The following is an 11,658-nucleotide window of genomic DNA, read 5'->3' on the forward strand; positions in this document are numbered from 1 at the left end:
TTGCCTGGCTTATAGCAGGGAATTAATATTAGAAAGTTAGGAAGAACACAGTAGCTTAAATGACATTGTGTTCCAGCAATTGAACATGACCCCAAATTCAGTCAAGACTGTGGACAAAAAAGCTGTTCTATGGAAACATCTCACAGGGTGACCTGATCATAAATTCCTAACTGGGCAAGTCATAGTGGGTAGTCACGCCCTAGGCATAACTTTTTAGTAAGGAGATTTATCTCTGCCTTAAACAAGACCTGTCAATTGTTTTTGTGCATCTAGGTTAACATACCTTTGAAATATACTTACCCACCTTCAAGAAAGTACATAATCTAGTTAACTATTCTGTAATCCAATCCTTGCCTTACTTTCTTCCACTTTCATTTGTTCTTCCTTACATTCCCTCCTTAATTTCAAATGCATGAAAGAGACTGCAAAACTGTCACTTTCCAGAGCATTTGAGATCTTGCTTCCTGAAAATCGTCATCAGTTTTGGCTCAAATAAAACTCTTATAAAAATTCTTTACAGGTTTTGATGTTTCTTACGCTGACAGCAATGAATGTATTATCAGAAAGGGCATGGTCTGATTGGTACTTCCAAAAGAGTAGGTCAGCAAGTCAGATGCAGAGAAGTGTCCCCCGACTTGCTGCAGTAGAGGGAGCCTGATATCAGGGTGGCAAGGAAAGTGGAGATGGTGGCAATGGGTTTTCAGAACTCAACAATATTAGCAATTAATGTAATCCAACCACTTTCTCGCGTTTAGTATTTTTTGCTGTGTCTACAAACTACCTCCAAACTGACGCTTGAAAGCCATTTTCAGTCATTTTATTGCTCAGTTTTGCTCAGTGGGGATGGCTCATCTCTGTTCCTTGTGGTAGCTGCTAGGGCAACTTAGTGGTTGATAGAGTATCCAGCATGGCCTCACATATCTGGGGCCTTGGTGCTGACTGGGCTGGGTTGCCTTGGTTCACCTCCACGTAGCCTCTCCCTCCATGTAAATTATTCTCATTCAGTCATCAGACTGAGTTGCCAGCTTCCAAGAAGGTGAAAGGGAAACTTCAGTGCTTCTGAAGGATTAGGCTCAGAAGTCAAAGCAAGTCATGGTCAACACACCCAGATTCAAAGGGAGAGGAACTAGATTCTACCTAATTGATGGGAGAAGTATCAAAGTCACATTGCAAAAGGACACTTGGAATGGAAGAGTCCATGCTCTCCCAGAACCCTCTAATTAACCCTTGAGCTCCTGTAAAGGTGTGACTACCAAGTGGAATAAGCTGGTCAATGAACACTGGTTTAGGTATATTTCTATAAGTGTACAATTATAAGTGTGTAATTTATGACTTGGCTTTCTGGTATATACACTTGTAAGCATGGTTGCCATGAGTTAGTCCTCTCAGCCAGTCATCTCTTGGTGTCCTCACAAATTTCTGCATCCACAAAGCCAAGGCATATCCTAGGCTCCCCAGACTTGTGACCTGACCAAGGGACACCTACTCTACGACCCTGTCTGAGGTACCCACTGGCCTTCTTCACACATACATTCATTCATGTATTCATTCATTAATGCATACATATGGAACTTGCATTAGGTTCTAGATACTATATTAAGAATGTATATAGCTATGAAAAAGACTGACATATTCTTGCCATCAAAAAGCTCAGGAAGCTGGTATCTTGTGGGCTGGGATGGGGCATGGCCCCAAGGCACACAGGGAAAATGTTATAAGGGGATGGGAACAGCGATGCTCTTGTCTTCATGGGGTCTAACTCGAGGTATTCCAGGTTCAGATCCCCAGAAACCAGACAACTCCAAATTTACTGGCCACAATGCATCTGAGGGAGATTAAAATATATATATTATATATATATATATGTATATAATATATATAAAATATGTATATTTAATATATAATATATGATATATTAAATATATAATATATCATATATTATATATTTAATATATAATATATGATATATTAAATATATAATATATCATATATTATATATTTAATATATAATATATGTAACATATATTTATATATATATTTGTCTAAGGACAAATAACCTTGTCTGCAAGGTTCTCAGACTGTTTGTTCTTTGTTACTAGGAACTCTGAAACGGTTTAAGCAGGAATTTCTCCAGTTAGTGTAGCAGCTAGACCCTGCCAGGGCTGTCATGTTGCACCTTTCATGCTGGAACAGCCCTCTGCTGGTACACATCTGGCTTACGGATCTAACCCTTTGTATGCATTACTCCATTTAATACTCCTAACAAGCCTGCTAAGATGTAATCGATATCTGCATGTCAAAGAAGAGGAAATTAAGGCCCAGAAACTTAATAACTTGATTATAGTCTACATTACTGTCTGACTTCAAAGCCTGTAGGTTTAACCATGTGCTGGACTTATCACTGGGTGGGGATAGGATTCAGAGTTTTTGGCCTAGGCTCCCTGTTGAGGAAGGGACTCAAATTTAAACTTCGATAATATTTTTAACTGAGGTTATACAGTCAATGTATTGATAGGATTGAATGTGTCAATATATGTAACTGTTCTTTTTATACAACTTTAAATTCGTGTGCCCTGAATGGATTATACTGTCTCTACCACAGGTCAGCAAGCTAGGGCCTGGGGCCAAGTCCAGCCCACCATTTGTTTTTATAAATAAAGCTTTATTGGAACATATTCATGCCCTTTGTTTGCATGTTGTCATTGGCTGCTTTGACACCTCAACAGAGTGTGTAATTGTGACAGACCCTGTGACCCACAAAGCCTAAACTATTTATTACCTGGCCCTTTACAGAAGCTGTTTGTTGAGCCCTGATCTATGCTATGAATGAATTTTTAAAATAAATCTTGTAATTATCTTGAGCATAGCAATATTTTGTTGCATTGTCATGTTAAAAATAAGTTAGTGTTTTCAAGAATACCAAAATTTTAAAAAATTCTGGTACATTTTTTAATATATCAAGAGTCAAAAAAAAAAAAACAAAAAACAAAAGTGGCTCAGCCTGCCTCAAGCTCTGAGAAGCTGCAGGTCTGCCATAATTAATGCATCCCAGGCTTTACTCATTTTTCAATTTTTCATGTCAAGCACAGTGCCTGAGAGTTGGTGGGGGCTCAGTAAATGTTTCCTAATGTCATAGAGGATCTGCCTAGTATGAGTTTGCTCAGGTTGCCACAACATAATACCACAGACTGGGGCTCTTAAACAACAAACATTTATTTTCTCACAGTTCTGGAGTCTGGAAGTCTGAGATTAAGATGTCAGCAGGATTGGTTTCTTCTGAGGCTTCTCTCTTTGGCTTGCAGATGGCCATCCTCTCCCTGTGTCCTCACATAACTTTTCCTCTCTGCATCCCTGTTATCTGTCTAAATGTCCAAATTTCTTCTCTTATAAGGACATCAGTCATATTGGATTAAGGCCTTCTATAATGGCCTCATTATAACTGAACCACATTTTAAAGGCCCTTTCTTCAAATACAGTCCCATTCGGAGGTTCTAGAAGTTAGGGCTTCACCAACTGAACTTTGAGGGGACACAAATCAGCCCATAACAGCTCACTCCACCCTCTTCTCCCCAAGCCCCCTTCCATCCCAGGCATCCTCAGCTTTCCCTGTGTCTGCTGCCCCCAGACATCAGCAGGGAGAACTTTAGAGGCCCTCTCTTTTATGATCTCAACTGGTAACTGAACCAGAGTCTGAAATGAGTGGTCGTGGTCCCTCATAGACCAGAAGTAGTGAGATGAGATGTGAGGCAACTCCTTCTTTATCTGATTGAAATATTTCCCTCAGTCGAAGGGGAGCTAGCTCCTCATCCAGCAGGTGCACTCAACTGTCACTAGGCTGGAGCACTTAAGTCTTCTAGTTTCTCAGCTCACATTCTAGATTCACCCCACATCCTTGATGAAGCATCGTGCTGGTGGCTCCCATACTCTGCTTGCCCTGCAGCCCTGCCTCCAGGTCTCTGGGTCAGAGTGAGGAGACCTAGTCAGAGCTCAGGGGCGGTCACAGAGAAATAGGTCCCCAAGGAGTGCGATGCGTGCCCTCGCCACTAGAGGGCCCAGTGGCGCCACAGCCTGGGGAATGCTGGTCCTCTAGGGAGGTGGCTCGTTCAGAGTCCAGCTATTTTTAGAGCTTTTTTTAATGCTACCAGCTGCTAAGCACTGTGTTGCCAATAAGAACAAGTTACCATTAGTTAAAAGTCGCCAGTTTAACCACCGAGCTTACAGACTGGTTGAAGGCTGGCAAATGTGAGCCTTAATATTTTCCCCTCCACAAAATTATACTGAAAAATTTCAAAGATGCATGGAACACCCATCACCCATTATTTAGATCCCACCATTAAAGTTTACTATACATACTTTGTCACATATCTATTATCTGCCTAAACAACCATCTATGTCATTTTTTATGCATTTTAAACCAAGCGAGGCATATTGTTTCGAGATATTTTCTTTTTCTTTGGTGTCCCCTCCCCCACTTCAAGCAGCAGTGAGCTACCTTTAATGTCTCAGGAGAGGCATGTGGCTGGAAAGAGAGCAGTAGCCCCGGAGTCTTCCTTGCTTTTGTTTCATGTCAGCTCTTAGGAAGAGAGGATTTGCTGGACAGACACACGTCTGTTGCAAAAAGGTAAAAGTAGAAAGGATTCCCTGTGAAATAGGGACTTATTGAAAGACAGGGGTGACAGCAAAGACAAAGTAGGGAGACCTGTGCCCTGTTCCCTGGGGAGAGTATCTACCGCCCCCCTCCCAGAAGGTTGCAAGACTCCAAGGAGGAATGGCTGCATGGGGCATCTGAATATTTCTGGCCAAGATGATGAGCATCTCATCCCTGGGGCTGATGACTGAGGACCAGATGGGCCCCCCATTTGCTTTGAAAATGTGTGGGCTTCCTCTATACCCCATGTTAGGGACTGAATTACTCCTTCAAAATTCCTACATTGAAGCCCAAACCCCCAGTAACCATAGGATGTACCTATATTTGAAGATAGGACTTTTAATTAGGTAATTAAGTTACAGTGAGATCTTTAGTGTTGGTCTCTATCCAATTCCTTTTAGAAGAAATTAAGACACAAGAGAGACATCAGGGGTGCTCCCACACAGTGTAAGACCATGAGAGGACACGCCAAGATGGCAACTGTCTGCAAACCAAGGAGCGAGGCCTCAGAGAAAAAGCAAACCGTGATCTCAGACTTCCACCCTCTAGAACTGTGAGAAGATAAATGTCTGTTATTTAAGCCCCTTAGCCTATGGTATTTTGTTATGGCAGCCTAGCAAACTAATACAGCCCACCCTCAGATATGTGACAAGGCCCCTGGGGGTACTAGGGATTCTGAAGCAGAGGTATGAATATTCTGCTAACTCAGCCTAGTGGCTCAAATGAAGTTATAAGAAATGTAGTTATATGGTTTTTTTTTGCACAGCTGATGTTTTTGAGAGTCATATCCAACATACCATTAAACAACTGATTTGAGTATATGTACTTATAATGGTGTACTCTGTGTATAGAAGAATGGTGTCAGAGAAGGCTTCTCATAGAAAATATGTGGTGCTTGGGATTTTGAAAAATTATGGCAAGATGAGGAAAGTCATTCTAACTAGGAGGAACAGGATGGAGATAGGAAAGGCAGGAGTGTACCCAAAGAACAACACAGAGGGGTTCACTGAGTGCTGACTTCATGTTGGGCACAGGTCCATGAATTTAAATGTGTAAATCATATAATCCTCACAATGATCCTTCCAGGTATATCCTATTATAATCCCCATGTCACAGATGAGAAAACTAAGGCAGAAAGGAATTAACTTGCTTGAAGTTACAAAACTAATATGTAATGGGGTTAGAATGTAAACCACGCCACCGAGTTCCCCAGTTTCCATTTCCCCTACTTCCTTTCTCACTCCTCAAACAGTTGTTATTGCTGGAGGATAAATTCAGGATGAAGCAGGACTACCCTGTAGGAGGGCCAGGAGGTGTGCCTGGAAGTCGGCAAAAGTCAAATGACGAGGACCTTGTTGTTTTGAATTTATCCTGCAGTCCAGAGTTACCCAGGCTCAGGTTCTCAGACCCTGAGTTTGTTGATTTACTCTGGGGATCTGAGGATTCTGGAAGAATTTTTCAGTTTGGCACTTTCCATTTGAAGGTATTCTGAGATAATGTAATCACCATAAGCCTCAGGAATGGCCACCTACTTCAGGGCCCACAGTTGCATTGCTAGTTACAGTCTAGCTGGTGCCATAATCTCCAAAGGGATCAGCGTTTGCTACTTAATTCTTAAGTCAAACCGAAGTTCATGGACACATTCTCAGAAACGTCAACATATATATTTTTCATTTAAGGAGGTTCTTCATATTACTCAAATTTGAGAAACATCACTGCAGGATTCTAAACTGGGGTGGGGGTTGTGGGGGAGAACACAGAGGCTGGATTCTGTGGTTCCTGAAGGGGAGACCAGGTGTATCCTGTGTGGGGGCCAGTAATGGTCCAGGGTGTCAGGAGTTGCCCAGGGAGGAGGGGTGCCTGTGCACTGAAAACTGAGCAGAGGAGTTAGAGCCTAGTATTTATGGAAGCAATGTGGTGCAGTCAGGAGTCCGTGGACTTCAGAGTCTTGAGCCTGGTCTAGACCAGCCAGGTAACTTTGGGCAAGTTTCTTAGCTGCCCTGAATCCAATTCCCCAGGCTATGATAAGGATTAAAGGAGGTAGTAGAGGTAAAGCCCCCAGACAGAGCAAGCAATAGATCCGTGGTGGTCTCTCCTCACTCCTTTCCTTCCCTCTCTCCTCTCCCTATCTCCTCTCTGTCTCTCTCCCCCTTCCTCTATCTCTCTCCATCTCTCTCCATCTCTCTCTCCCCTCCTTCTCTCCTTCTCTTCATCAATCCTTCCCTCAATCTCCCTCCTCCTCTATAGGTACAGACTGCAGCCTCTTTCTTTCTGGCAGGTGCCACACTGAATTGTCATCCTGCACTTGTTTGTACTTCCTTCTATATCAGCAGTCCCCAACCTTTTTGGCACCAAGGACCAGTGCTCCTGTGAGAATCTAATGCCCAGTGATCTGAAGTGGAGCTGAGGCGGTGATGCTAGTGCTGGGGAGAGGCTGCAAATGCAGATGAAGCTTCACTTGCTCACCCACTGCTCACCTCTTGCTGTGCAGCACCATTCCTAACAGGCCACAAATGGGTCCATGGCCTGGGAGTTGGGGACCCTTGCTCTAGACTGTGCTTTCCTTAGAGACAAAGAGAAATGTGTTTGTATCTCATTATAAGGATTATGGAAACCAACAAAGGGGATTCATCAGTGGAATGATAAGATTTTCATTTTAAGAAGATCTGTGGCTGCTGCTGGTTGATGCATAGAGAGGAGACCTGTCAGGAGAGTAACATGGGGAGACTTATAGAAGGAGGATTGCGGCCAGGGGAAGGGTAGGGATGGTGCAGATGGAGAGAAGTGGATAGATCAGGATACAGTTTGAAGTGGAGTCCTGATGGATAGGGATGGAGTAGGGGATAAAGGAAATTCAGGATCAACGGGACCTCCATGTTTTGACATGATTAAGCATGCGGATGGGGTCCATTTTGCAGGGATGGTAAAAACCAGAAGAAAGAAGATGGAGGGGAAAAGCAGAGTTCTGTTTTCATCATGTTAGGTTAGGTAGCTGATCATAGGTGGTTATAGCAAGTAGTCAGTTACATGCATGACTCTGGCGTTCTAGAGGAGTTTAGGATTGGTGATATCAAATTGGAATTCATTGACATTCAGCTGTCATTTAAATCCCCAAGCTAGTGTGATCTCCTGGGGAGGTATTATGTACCTCACATAATAAAGAAAATGTGGCCCTGGCCCAGTCTAGAGATAGCAATATCCCAACACTAAAAACTGAGCAGAGGAGTTAAAGCCACAAAAGGAGGCTGAGAAAGAGCTTCCAGTGAGTCAGAGTGAAATTGGTAGAATGTGGAATCTTAGAATGAAAAAAAATACTTAAGCAAATGGGGCAAACTCAATCTGGCAAACACTGCTGAGAGGTCAGGCTCAGTAAGAACAGAGGAGGGGCCGCAAGCGGTCGCATTGTCAGCACTCTGCATGCTTCATTGGCTGATCATGGCATACTTTCCCTCAGCCAAAGATACTAACTCAGAGTCATTCTCAACGCTATTTCTGGATGCTACCACTCATAGAGTGAAGATGGCATGTGAACTAAATCTACTTGCCATTCCTGATATAATCTAATCTCCTAGTTTTGTAGAAGAAGAAACTGAGTCTGAGAGGTATACTCTCCTTATGTTTCAGCAGCAGACCTTCAGTATTCTGCCTACTAGTCCAGCGGGGTGGGGGAGTGGGGGGTGGGGGCAGTGGGACTATCAGTTATCTGGATTCTATGATGTTTTTATGGAATTATTCTGTATTAGTCTTGACTCTCCAGAGAACCAATAGGATATATGTGTATATATGTGTGTGTCGTGTCTCTGCGTGTGTATGTAGAGAAGGATTTACTTAAAGGAATTGGCTCATGTGATCATCAAAACTGGAAAGTTCAAAATCTGCAAGGTGAGCCAGCAGGCTGGAGACCCAGAAGAGCTGTAGTTGAGTCTGAGACCATATGCTGGCAGAATTCTCTCTTCCGCTGAAACAGTCTTTTATCTATTCAGGCTTTCAACTGATTGGATAAGGTCTACCCACATTATGGAGAGTAATCTGCTTTATTGAAAGTCTACTAATTTAAATGTTAACCTCGCCTTAACTATACCTTCACAAATACATCTAGAATAACAGTTGAACAAATATCTGGGCACTATGGCCTCACCAAGTTGATGTTGTAGCTGCCAGCCCTCGAAAGATACACGGACCACCAGAAATCAGTGAGTTATAGGAAACACACTCTTTATTCAGCCAGCTGGGTCTGCCAGGGATACACAGACCCCAAAATAAGCAGCCCCGAAATGTAGAGGTACAGGGTTTTTAAGCCTCAAATCCCATTCTTCATTCTGTCTGAACACAAAGGTCTATTTTTCTTCTATTCACTACCCGTCGACCCACAGGTCAAGTGTGCAAGTGGGGGTACAGAAGCAGAAAGCTTGTTGTTAGAATGTTACGTTCCTATGGGTGACAGCCTATGTTCCCATGGGTGATAGCCAAACAGTAATTTTCCAGCCAGCATATTGACACACAAAATTAACCATCACATATTGGTTAAATTGGCTCATTTTAGGAAACAGAGTTAATAGTAGTCTTGTCTGATGTTAGGAGAAAAGATAAAAAGAGGATCAGGACCTGGATTGGTTGTCCCTTGCTAAGAAAACATACATCAGGAACTTGGCTTTGGTGATAATAAAGGCATCTGAAATGTGATCACCCTAATAAAAGCAGTAACCGCTGTGATTTATTGAGCACTTACTATGTATCAGGCAGGCACTCTGCTAAGTGCTTTTCAGGAATTATCTCATTTGGGATCACTCTGGCCCCATCTGGTCAGAGGCTGCATGTAATCATACCCTTTCTAGGGTCTGTTACCTCCCCAGAACTCTAACCTGGAAAGTCAGCCACAGAACATCTTTCTCTTGGACCCACCCATAATCCTGCTCCCTGCTCCACAGATAGGGGGATATTTTTCAAGAGAAATGGTGGGGCAGAAATTCCTCTTCTCCTTCAGGAGCTTGAAACCATAGTCCAGAAGTTTCTTTGTTTTCTCTTCTCTGTTTTGCCTAATTCCACCCATGAGTGATCCTGGCTGTGTTGATGGGGAAGTGCAAAGGTGGGACTCTCTGGGAGGAAAATTCAGTTTAGATTTTAAAGGCATTCATCCATCTGGTTCATGATAGTCAATGGTGTCACCTCTTGGTCACGTATTTTACTTTCTTCTTCCCTCCAGCCCCACCTTCCCCTTCATAAAGGAGAGGAGGATGCATTGAGAAGATTGCAAATACCTGACTATTATTGACATGAGATAACACTACAAGCTCTCGTTTTATGAGAAAAAAAACTCACAAAAGATCTTGAATGCTGCTTTATGTTCATATTTACTTTCATTTCCACCCCCTCACAACCCCGCTTAACTAAAGGGAGCTGGTAGCAACCACTGCTTTGCAGCTCAGCTGGTAAAATGCCTGGAGAGTAGCCAGTTGCCTGTGTTCAATCTACTGATGAGTCATCAATTTCTTTCTCACCCAAAACATCTGGTTTAGGATCCTGAGTTATGAGCTAATATTAAATATAAAAGTTTATAGCATCACATATATAATACTGTTGATTAGAAACATCAAGAAAAGTAATTGACTGGAGGGGACTCTGTGTGACCAGCTGGTTAAACATCTGGATGGGATCCAAGGGGCCTGAATTGAATTCCCAGTTCATCCATTTCAGCCATATCTGGTCTGGGATCTTTAAAGATTTTGACTCTCCTCTTTGGATATTACTTTTTCCCAGTGTTTTATATACAAACTTTAGAATGTATATTTCAGTTCACTGTAAAAGGCTGAAATAAAATAATTCTAATTTTTATCCTCTCATTTATACATTCATTAGACATTTATTGGTTTTCATTAGTATTTCCTTAGCCGCGGAGTATTACCAGCCATAACCACTTGGTGGCAGTGTACACTAATTTTTTCCCCCATGGGCTGCGGTTTGAGAGGAAGAATGCAACTAGCCAATCCTCCATCTGTTTTGCAGCTGAGCCACGGCGGAGGAGGTGTACGAGTTCCTCCCAGTCTGGTGCTTTGTTCTCAGGGGGCTTCACTTGACATACATTACTTAGTTCTCCACAAAATTCCTTTGCCAACTACCTCCCTGTGACCAATAACCTGAAGCTACCATGCCTTTGGGTGATACTCTATGTTGTTTGCTGAATAGTTGCTTCCCGCTAGGACACCATGGATTTCTCCACGTCCCCTGGTACATTCAGGCCCAGGATTTAAGGACAGAGATTTCTTTCCTGGAATCTCTTCTCGAGCAGCTTCGTTCCAGGATGTCAGGTGGAAAGTAGTTCACATCTCATATGCCAACTCAGATGGATGAGAGTAGCTGCTTGGGTGTTGTGTTAAGGACTCAGAGGGTTGAGGGTTGTATTGAGCTGTGAGCTCTTCAGAGGCAGAAGACATCAAGACCCAAATCAAGAACTACCAGATTGCCCCTTTTGACAGCTTCTTCCACAACCAGAACAAGACCAGGACCAATTGGCCAAGCTACCTGGATTTCCAACGCTGCGAGAAGGCAATGAACACTAGGGGGTGGTGTCTCCATGTATAAATGGTACCCGTGTGTGTACAAGTCCCTCTGCTCCATATCCTGGTTGTCAGCCTGGGACGACAACTGGGCAGAAAGCACGTTTCCTGGGAAGATCTGAACTGGCTCCACCTCACCTCTCATCTGCTCTCCATCCTTTTCCCAGGAAGGCGAAGGGCGACCTGGGTACATCCTACCCTGGGATCCTGAATCATGGCTTCACTAACGATAAATACATGTTAGAAAAGTGTATTAAAAAGTGTAAAAAAAAAAAAAAAAAAGACTCTGAGGCCTCATGGTCCAGGCTCAGAGGGCATGAATGCTATACTTGACTGGCAACTGCCGGATATTTGCCACTCTTTTACTTCACCACGTGATTTGGGGAGGGCAGTCGGAGATATGTAATATCATCCCGATCTGATGTGTATCACTGAAGAATGTTTTATCGTCTCTCC

General features: G+C 43.0%; 1 pseudogene; it reads left to right on the forward strand.

Annotated features, from left to right (window-relative positions):
• Window positions 1-10,851: 10,851 nt before the first annotated feature.
• On the forward strand, window positions 10,852-11,426 carry LOC105291371 (annotated as a pseudogene).
• Window positions 11,427-11,658: the final 232 nt, after the last annotated feature.

Source organism: Pteropus vampyrus, unplaced genomic scaffold (genome assembly GCF_000151845.1).
Source record: "Pteropus vampyrus isolate Shadow unplaced genomic scaffold, Pvam_2.0 Scaffold44, whole genome shotgun sequence".
Lineage (NCBI taxonomy): Eukaryota > Metazoa > Chordata > Mammalia > Chiroptera > Pteropodidae > Pteropus > Pteropus vampyrus.